Below are 11,423 nucleotides of genomic sequence, written 5' to 3'. Positions count from 1 at the left end.
TCCACGAAAAGTAGCAATCGCCACAATAATTGTGTTTAGAGATGGATGCATGCTCCATGGGTGGGGCAGTAAAAGCATCTGTGATGAGCCAAAACCCTGAGTAAATTTTTGTTGAATCCCAAACACACAAATTTCCTGGTAGCTGTAGACAATGGAAACAGTGTATTAAACACCCTCCCAAATCTCCCCAAAGCATGCAAAATAACTACACATTCTATAAAATATCTACACGAAATTAAACCTGCAATATTAGTTGAAGACAGTCAATGATTAAACATCAAAATAACTTGGATTGAAAAGAAAAAATTGACAAATATAGTCCTCTGTCATCCCAGCAAACAAAGGCAGAGAAAAACAGGAGGGAGACACTAGCAAAGGACATTGAGTGTGGGATGGAGTGACCACCAAAAAGATTAAATCCAAACTTATTCTGAAAATACTAAAAAGCAATGAGCAGATCAGAGCACCTCAGGGCACAACTGAAGGGGACAGATTTCAAAGCAGGAGCATCTTAATGGGCCATGCCTGCAATTTAAGTGGAGGTAATTTATTTAAAAAGGCAAGCCTGATTTCAAGGGACAGGCAATTTCAAGTCACAGTCTTCCAAAAGCATAATTTCTGGGGCAAGAAAAAAAGGCAAAATGAAGGAATCTAAATGTAAAAGACAAACAAACAAAAAATGCAACATAAAAATACTAAAAGAAAGTAAGGCTGTGCTTTTCAACTATAAGTCAAAACCTATAGGCAAGAAAAAATAATTGATTTGACAGCATATTAATAAAATTTTTGCATGACAAAAAAGCATAAACAAAGAAAGACTATAATTTATTTGGGAGAAAATACTCATAACATAAACTATGGACAAAGTACAAATATTTCTAATACAGAAAGAACTTTCAAAACTTGAGGGACAAATGACTAAAAACCTGATAGAAAAAAATGGGAAAAAAGACATGAACAGGTGATTTACCAACAAAGTGTAACAATGACATAAAAGAGATACAAAAAAGTCATAAAAATGGTATTCATGAAAAAATGTTTAAACTCATCTATAATTATATAAATGCAATTAAAACATTGAGTTGCTATTTCTAACCTATCAGACTGACAAAAATCAGAATATGTGCTAACCACTCCATTAGTGAGGCTGTGGAAAAACAGGTATTATGATATATTGCTGGTGGGAATGCAAATTGGAATGACACTTCAGTGGGAAAAGTCAGCAAGATCTAGTAAAATCACACATGCACTTACTATTTGACCCTCAATCATGCTTCCAGGCATCTATCATGAAGATAAATACCTTCACAATAACAAAATAGAAATATACAAGTTTATGTTTTGTATCATTATTTATAATGACAAAATATTGGAAAAGACATATGTACCCCAAATAGAAGAGTGGTTGCGTTAAAAAAACAAAAGGAATGCTATGCAACTGTAAAAGAAAGTGATGAAGTTTGCTATAAGCTGCTATAGAATGATTTCCAGAACACATTGTTAAGGGGAAAAAAGCACTTTCGTAAGAAAAAAGAGAAAATCGCCTTAACTAGATGATCAAAATTGACATCTTCAGGGCCGGCCCGGTGGCGCACTGCGCTAGTGCACCGCTTGGGAAGCGCGGCGGCGCTCCCGCAGAGGGTTCGGATCCCACATACAGACCGGTTCCCGCTCACTGGCTGAGTGAGGCGTGGGGGCAACACCGAGGGTTGTGATCCCGTTGCCGGTCCCGGTCCGGTACGGGGGTGACACTGAGGGTTGCGATCCGTTGCCGGACACGGAAAAAGACAAAAAAAAAAAAAAATTGACATCTTCAGTAAAAATACATTGACATTAAGTACCTCTTAATGGTGCACTAAGAAAGACACAAATTGTTCCTATGGTATTCTTGTCAAAAATGAATAATTTAAGTCAGCAAGTTATTCTTTCTATACCTGGGGACTACATGCCAGCTCATCTCTGTTTCTCTTTGAGCATTTCCATCATTCTCTGGCTATCTCCAGTCTCTCTTTCAGTATTGCAATTACACCTGACTCAGTGATGATGAGGCCAGGAATGTATATTACTTTAAAAGATCATAGGTCTACAAGAATATAGCCCACATGACTAACCTACTCATGTCAAAATCTAAATTTAGAGGAGACAGATTTTGTGTATCTGAAAGAAAGCTACGAAATTGTTTTTCTATATCAACTGGCATCCGTAATCCATCAGCTACGAAACTTTGTTTAGAGGCCACTGTCATGCAGATAGAGGGTGAGCAGATGTCAGAGTGTATAGACTGAAAGAGATGCAGTTTCTCCTTTCACTAGGAGAAACTTTCTGAGGAAAACAGTACAGTACAAACCTCATCCAATCAAGAAACTACAAGTAAAATGGCAGAATGACTGATGGTGGTCATTAAATATATTGAATTATATATGTAAGAAAAAAGTATGAGAACATGTGAAGAATAATTTTAAATGCCATATACTCTGATAAATTATCTTTAGTGCAACTAATGAAAATAAGAGGAGAAACAAATCCGAAGGGGGAAATTGAACAACCTTCATTGATTATCACATAATTGGGAGTTAAATGGTAATATTTAAAACTGTCAAGCCAAATATTATAAGGTTAAGTATAAAAAGAGGTCACCAAAGGCATTAAAAAGGTCTTTTATAAATGTAACCATTAGAACATAAGGGAACTATTTTAAATACCAAAAGGTGGACATAAACAGATGGGGTGGGGGAGAGGAGAGAGAGACTGAGAGAGAGAGAGAAGAAGGGGGAGAGAGAGATCATAAGAGAAAAAATATAACAAAGTTAATGACAAACATATAGGCATATCAATGAATTTTAAGAAACTAACTCACCATAAAATGAGCAAAGCTTTTAAAATTGACTCACAGAGTAAAATCTGGCTCTATGATATATACAAGAGAAATACCTAAACTCCACCAGTGTGTCTCAAAGACATCTCTCCCATGGATTGGCTGAATCCTTTCTTTTTCTTTAGCTCTTCTTTTGAACAAATAACCATCAGAATCATGTCTTTTTCTTTTCTTTTCTAAAAGAACAACAGTATAATGTTTATCTAAATAGAGTTATACTACTTAATATATTTATAGAGGTAAATGTGATTTCATTTATTCGGTGAACATTTATATATAGCATTTATTAATATGCTAAACACTGTTATATAAGGATAAATTAGTTTATTTATTGCTCATAGATGAGCTACACATATTTGCAAACAAATTTATGAAGGTCAATGACATCAGTGCTAATACCTCAAAGTATAAAAAGCTATGTGCACTGGAGTGGAACTAAGACAAATGAAAATTTATTTTAAAATAGACATTTTATCTGAAATAAAAGGATAAATAGGTATTCAACAGAGAAACAAAGGGCAGGAAATAGTACTTTCGAAGGGCAAATGATCTGAGCAACAGTATGGAGATACGAAAGATCACAACGTGGCCCAAGAAGTATTTTGGTATGTTAGAGTATATATGTAGAAATTGTGATAAATAAGACAGTTAAGGTAGATGGTTGACCAGATCATGAAAGCTGACATATAGCCTAATGAGGAAAAGGAATAAGGATTAAGAGTTGTCATGATGGTTTTGATATGAGCCAATACATTCTGTTTAGCCAATATATTGCAAATTTCATATCCATCAGGGGATGGCAATCCTCAGTTTGGCTCAGAGTCAAATCCAGCCAAACACCTATTTTCATAAATAAAATTTTTCTGGAACATACCATGCCCATTCTCTTATGTACAGTAATGTCTGTTGCTTTTTTGCCCTACAAAGGCATAGCTGAGCAGTTGTAACAAAGACCTAATGGCCCACAAGGCTTAAAATACTGTTTGTCTCATTATAGAAAATGCTGACTGTGCCTAGCTTGAATAAATAAGTTTTTAAAAAGCAAGAAAGTTTTTTTCTGGGGAAAAAAAAAAAAAAGGAGGATGGGGCTCATTCAATCAGCTATTAACGTTTCCTGTATCAGCCATAACCTTCAGAGATATGAGCACTGGGTGACTCACAAGATGAACAGATACTAGCTCATCGGAGTAGAATTTAAAAAAAAATTGTTTGGATCACAAAATAATCTAGATATGTATTCCTCTGTATTTGTAAAAAATTAGTATTTTGTAGCAATTTTATTGAATATTCATTAATGAATTATTGGTTGAATAAATAACAACATATCCATGTTATGGAATTTTATGGAACTATGTTTAAAATGAACTAAAATTATAGATAGATAGGTAGATAGATAGGTAGGTAGGTAGGTAGATAGATAGATAGATAGATAGATAGATAGATAGATAGATAGATAATAGGTCTGCAAAGGGAAGGACATGTTTATAATCTCTCAGGATCCTTACAGACCTGGGGAGAGACTGCTCCTCCCAAGGCCAGCTAATTCCTGAGGGAGTTGGACAGCTTGCCTGAAACATGCCTTTCTCATGTGCAGACAGGCTAATCCAAGGTCATGCCCCCACCCATGTTCTGTTGTAAGTTTCACACACCAAGCCAATATTTCCCCTGCCCTAAATCATTCCAAGTCCAGGTACGAGACAACTAAAGATCATTCCTACAGTTCCGAGCTTGCTGGAATTATTCATAGTGGTCAATGCTAAACTATTTACTCTGCCCTATCTCGCTTTTTCTGTGGAAACTTCAATAAGGGCTCTGGCCTATGCTTTCCCCTTGCTCCTGTTGTCTGTTTCCTGACTGTCCTGAAGTTTTTCCTGTGACCCTGTGTGATGTGACGTTCCTTTCTTTCAGAAAATGTAAGTCAGAAGTTTTTCTTTCAGTGGCATTGGCCCCTCTGTATTGTCTCTCAGTCATACCTCTGTGAATTAAATCCAGGTCTAATTTTAGAACAGAGGTGGCTAAATGGTAGGAACTCTCCTGCCATTCTAGTTAAACAAGCCTGAGTACCAAACATGTTCTAGCAGATGCCCCACGCAGCAACAGAGGTGTAACTGCCCAGGACGGCAGGTAAGAGGAAGGAGGAGTGACTAAAATCCAGCTGGCAAGATGCACCTGCAGGAAGCAAATCAAAGCATGTGCGGAACTGGTCATAGCACTAGGGACTGCAGTCCAGGAAGATGCCGAGAGCATTCAGGAGTGATGCACAGGAGATGGCTGATTCAGAACACCTGCACTATGAATTATGACCCTTTCGGGAATATGCAGACCATGAGCTCATGCAGGCCCAGCCCTTCCCTGTATGCATGCACTTTGTATTTATTTTAATCTCAATGAGTTGCCAGAAAACTCTTTATCAGAAAAATCTGTCCAAGCCTCAGACCCTCAGTGCTGTATCAGCACTGGTGTACAGTAGTGAACAAGGTAGAAAAGATATTGTCTTTGAGATATTAAAAAAAGAATTGCTATAAAAATCTAATCTCTAATGAAGGCAATTTGTATGTGTGATAGACAAATATTACCTTCAATTTGACTTCTTGTTGTAATTTATTTCTTACAATCACATAGAGAAGAACCAAATACATAAGCAGTGCTTAATCCCTGCAAAGAAGGAGAAACGATTTTAATTGTCAGTGGGGTAGGGAGAGTTATGAGTGTATTATTATTAGATCAATGGAAAATTTTTTGTTTTTGTTGTCATCAATTACCACATTTTTACTAATATTGCCTTAAAGCAGAAGTGGCAAACTTTTTTTGTAAAGGGCCAGATAGTAAATATTTTACGCTTTGTGGTCAACTCTGTCATTGTATTGCAAATAGAAATAGACAATATGTAAATTTATGAATGCAGCCAAGTTCCAGTAATACTTTATTTACATCAACTGACAGCAGACCATATATGACCCAGTTATGAACTATGATTAAGATGTTAAAGGTTTTAGTGGAAAAGATGGACAGCAGCATGAAAAAATGGGTAATTTCAATAGAGAGATAAAAGCTGTGAGAAATAATTGAAGGAAAATATTAGAAATTTTTAAATAATCCATATGGTGATAAAGGTGAAACATGCCTTTGATGGGCTTATCAGCAGATCTCACATAGCTGAGGAAAGATTATTGAACTCAAAGATGGGTAAATAGACCTTACTCAAAATAAAACTAAGGAGAAAAAAGAGTGAAAAATCAGGACAGAGAACAAAAGAGCCGTAGGATAATATCAAAAAAAAAACTAATATTGGTATAACTGAAATATCAGAAGGAGAAAGAGAGAATGGGGCAGAAATATTTGAAAAAATATTGGTGGAGTATTTCCAGAAATAACAAAAGATATCAAGCTCTAAGAATCTCAGAGAAAACCAGTCAGGATAAATATCTCCCCAAAACACTAAGACACTCAAACTGATGATAAACTCAAAGAAAAAAAGAAAATATTAATAGTTACCAGATTAAAAAAGACAAAGTTACACAGAAGAGTAAATGTAAGAATTCTAACAGACATCTCATCAGAAACTATACAGATTGCTAGAGTGAAATTTGTGTATTATAGAAAAAAAAAGAAAAATTAAATGAAAGAGAAATAAAGACATTTTCCAGTGAAAAACTGAAAACAAAAAAACCAAACACCACCACACTGCTACCATTACCATCATTGACAAGAAAACAAATAATTTGTTTATTGCAGGACTATATTACAAAAAAATGTTAAAGTTCTTCAGGTAGGAATTTGATACCAAACAGAAACTCAAAAAAATGAAGAGTGCTACATATGATAAAAAGCAAAGCAAATATAAGATTCACATACTTAGCATTTTTTTTCTAAAAGACAATTAACTGTGCAAAGCAAATATGATAACGATATGTTCATTCCATATGTAAAAGTAAAAAGTATGACAATAGAACAAAGAAGAGGAACAAATGGGAGTATTCTTTTGTAATATTCTAGTACTACACATGAAGTGACACAATATTATTTGACAATAAACTGTAATTAAAAGTTTTATGCTGCAATCCCTAGACAATCAATGTGTATTTTTAAAGTGACATGGATGACAGTAAGCTAATAGACATAAAATAAAATCATAAAAAAATACTAACTGCAAATTAAGGCAAAATGAGGTAAAAGTGATAACAAAGGGACACACTTCTTTGTTGTTGGCAGATTTAATCTAAACATATAAAAATTGAATTAAATGTAAATGGCCTAAACATATAAGTTAAAGACTGTGATTGTTTAGATAAAAAAAAAATCAAGACTCAATTATATGCTGTAAACATAAGATAGGGATAAACATAAAGGTAAGATAGGGATAAAGATAAAGACAAGAGAAAATAATCAGGATATTAATTTTGTAAAAATTCCAAGCTTTAGAATTTTCTACTTAGAAATTTGATTTTCCCAAAGTAATAGTAGAAATATGAGAACACACAAAACATGGAAAACATTTTTGAAGTCATCTTTCATGGGTTTTTAGGCTACATATTTTGAAAAATTAACTTATTTTTAAGGTCAAAAATAATTTGTCTAAACCAATAATTCATTTCAGAATTTTTTATTTGATTTGAACCTCAAGCGTGGGTGAGCATCTTTCATTAGTTTGTAGATAATTATTCAGTTCATGTATTCCTTCCTGCAAACAGCCCATATATTCTCTGCATAAAGTAGGATGTTATTGTTAATATTTTTTTCCTCTGAGTTGTCCACATCTCATTGGAGCCAGTTTGCACACCAACATAGGGAAACTAATTTAGAGTCTACATTTTACCAGACAAAACCTGTCTCCAGGGAATTTGTATTTTGACAAGGATGAGTCAGTTAGTTATGGGCTGTGAGCCATAACTTGTAAACTGACGCATACTCTAGAGCTTTGGGCAGAAAGGATGAGTCATGTGCAAATGGAGCAAAGGAAGCCAGTCTGTATATACCAAGAGAAGAATAAACAAAATGTACAGAGAGAAATGGAAACAAATTCTCATAAAGCCCAAGAAATATGAATAGCATTTTATTTGATTCCTAAATGATTTTTCAGCTCTTCATTCTAATATCCAATGAAAACCGTGTGCCCTTTCATCCCATTGTTTCAATGCAATATGCTTGTGTTCTTTACATAAATCCTCCCCCTTTTTTCTTAATTTATTTTACCCATTTCACTCCATGAATGAATTTTTAATTAGTAACTTAATTACTAATTAAGATACGGCCAATCACCATTTCTTTTTTTTTATTGGTTATGAATATTCATGAGATAAAAAGCTTATTGTTACCCTCGTGCCTGTGATGTGGAGGCCAGATTCATACTGGCTGTATACCCATTACCAAAAATTGCATTTGTACCCCATGTCCCCCACCCAATTATCCCCAACCTCCCTCCCCCTTTCTCCCCCACTCCACTTCGTAGCTCAAGGAATGTTCTCTCCCTCTGCAAGTCCAAAGCACCACTGTGGTCTTTCTTTCCTTCCTTCTTTCTCTCTTAGCTCCCACATATGAGTGAGCACATGCAGTATTTATCCCTCTGTGCTTTGCTTATTTCACTCATCATAAGTTTCTCCAGGCCAACCGCCACTTCTGATATGAAACAGAATAATTCCTATTGTATTAAAACCATCAGTAGAAAACACATGTATTACTCTATAATGGTGCACTCAGAAATTTATCATGTATGTATTGCAACTACTAATGTGCCATTTTCCTATATCTATCCTTGAATATGTACAAAACAGAGTTAAACTAATGAATGGTCTGGTAGCATAAGTAAAGTCCTCCAAAAGATATCCATGTCTGAATACCCAGGACACATAAATACATTAACTTAAGGCAAAAGAAATTTTGCCGATGTGATTTAATTAGGGTATTATAATAGGAGATTATCCTGAATAATCTCGGTTGTCCCATTATAATCACAATTATCTTTGTAAGTGAAAAAAGGGAGGCATGAAGGTCAGAGTCAGAGAGAGATTTGAAGATGCTATGCCACTAGTTTAGAAGGTGAAGAAAGGGGTCATGAGGCCAAAGAATGAGTGTGGCCTCTAGAAGCTGAAAAAAAAAAAAGAATTGATTCTCCTCTGCAGCCTTCAGAAGTAACTCAGCCCTGTCAACTTTTTGATTATCATCCAGTGGACTCACTTCACACTTGTGATCTCCACCACTGTAATATAACATGTGTGCTGTTTTAAGCCTCCAAGTGGGTGGGAATTTGTTACAGCAGCAAAAAGAAACTAATAAAAATGATTAAAAAGTTATTAACAAATGGAGAAAGTCTCTATGAATGGTGAAGTTGTCCTAATTCGGTATGTTTCATGACTTTAAATTCCTGGTTTTAAATTAAATACATATAGTTGTATGTATAGTAATAACTGATTTTTGATTCAACAAAGTTATCTTAACGGTGTCTTGTTCATCAAACGCGTATACTCTGTGCAACAGTTTCTGCATTGTATGTGTTATACTGGATGCTCACTACCTTCTGGTTATTGAACTAGTCACCTTTTATAATCAAAATCTTGTGGACTCTTCAATAATCTTCATTTTTGTCAATAAGTATATTGAAGTACAGGGGAATTTGCTGAGTTGAATAGGTTTAACTAGCTGACACCAGCTTGAAATTGGCAGAACTTAGATGCAAACTTAAGTCTCTCTGATCTAGATGTCCATGTTATTTTACCACACTTTGGCTCAGTTTATTCATTTTATTTTTCTGAATAGTTTATTAGTGAATATTTTTTCTCTGAGGATAGGGCCCTATGTAAACTTGGGTAAACAAGTTTCATAAAAGCAATTGAAGGGAAGTTTCAAAGAAGACAAGAGGAAAGGCCACCTTCTTGTCAGTGCTCATTGTTTCTTCTGAAAGCAGAGAAATTTTGCCCTCCATGACCCTGAAGTACTCCATAAAAAGTATGAACTAAAAATGAGATGTTCATAACATAATCTTTCAAACTTTGAGATAATTAACAACCTCTCAAAATACCAATAAATGAGGCAGTGCATTCTAAACTAAGTTCATTTTTAAGTATCTTAGAAATCCAAAAATTTAAAAAATTGTGTGCCTTTTGACTCTAGACCATAAAATCTATTCCTCCAAATTTCATGAAATTAATTTAGTAGAATAACACCCAAAAGCCCAATCAAATTTAATGGCATTTATTGATTTATGAGCACTTGACATTCAACTCATTCTACATCAGAGAGTAAACATTTTAATTATTATTTAGTTATTTTGATTATTTAGTTGTTATTGATTTAATAATTATTAATTAGGGAAATTAACAGCAACATAATTCCAATTTTAAAATACAGGCATAGATAATGACAAAATTATGTAAATATTTAAAACCAAAGATGAATTTTTGAGAGTACCATTTCTCAAGAAATTTCCATTGCAGATTTTTCTTTCATTATAGATTTTCAGAATCATTTAATTTAACAAATGAAGGATAAATTCCAAAATCTCTAGAAAAAGTTTTCTTGCAACTTTTAACTTCATTACAGTTTTCCATGTAATGAAAGACAATGTTCCTAGAAAAACAGTATGTATATTAAAAAGTTGTAGGTAAAATTTTCATTTTGATTCCAAATGTTGAAATTACTTAAAACAAAATTGGTTTAATTTGTATCAAATTAGCATATTTTCATATGCATCTGTAATAAAGCATACAATGTTTTGCTATTTAAAATTATATCCTATGTCTTCGTATTCAAACTTATAAGATACATTAGTAACTAAAGAAAATGATGATAAATACAGTGATGATTAAAGAAGTAAAAACTGATAAAAAGGGAAATGCCATTTTTCACATATCAGACTGTTGCAAACTAAGAAACTTGCTAATGTTCATTTTTGGTGTCTATGCAGAAACACGAATCTTAATAAATAGTTTGTGTTGCTTTGTTTTTGTTTTGGCAAGAACGTAATTTATAGCATTTCTTTGCCATTTAGCAATATCTGATCCCTGAATTCATTTCTATGATTTTACTCTGTCATCACACCAACAAATTAAGGTAATAAAAGTACACATTCAATGTCACTTTTGCATTGCCAAAACTGGAAAGAATATGAATCCTTCAATGGAAAGCTACATATTATTTAATGAGAATAATGTGTGTCAATATTGGCTGATTTGCTTATATCCCAAAGACACATGATTAGTAAAAAATGTGTAGCACAGAGCAATGTCATTCATATGGTCTCTTTTATGCAGACAACAAAGTTTTTTATCAAATAATTCATTAATTTGTTTATATTCGTGAGTTCATATATTTTTTTGTAGGAGTGAGCCCTACAAAAAAACTTAAAAAATATATCAGTCAAGAATCAAGGTATTGAGGTTAGAAGGTAATGATGGAAAGGCTAAGTTTTACTTGCATTTAATAACTTTCTGTAGCAATTGAACTTTTAATAATAAACATATATTGAATATATTTTCAAAATAAAGTAAGTTATGTAAGGCTTAAAAATTAAATACTACTAAAATATGGAGAAAATGTATTTAGTAATGGTGTG

The 11,423-nt window shown here is 33.7% G+C and overlaps 1 pseudogene; it reads right to left on the bottom strand.

Annotated features, from left to right (window-relative positions):
- Positions 1-571: 571 nt before the first annotated feature.
- LOC103591532 overlaps positions 572-11,423 on the bottom strand; it is a 28,592-nt pseudogene continuing 17,740 nt past the window's right edge.

This window comes from Galeopterus variegatus, unplaced genomic scaffold (assembly GCF_000696425.1).
Source record: "Galeopterus variegatus unplaced genomic scaffold, G_variegatus-3.0.2 Scaffold983, whole genome shotgun sequence".
NCBI lineage: Eukaryota > Metazoa > Chordata > Mammalia > Dermoptera > Cynocephalidae > Galeopterus > Galeopterus variegatus.
This window is presented reverse-complemented; position numbering and strand designations above follow the sequence as displayed.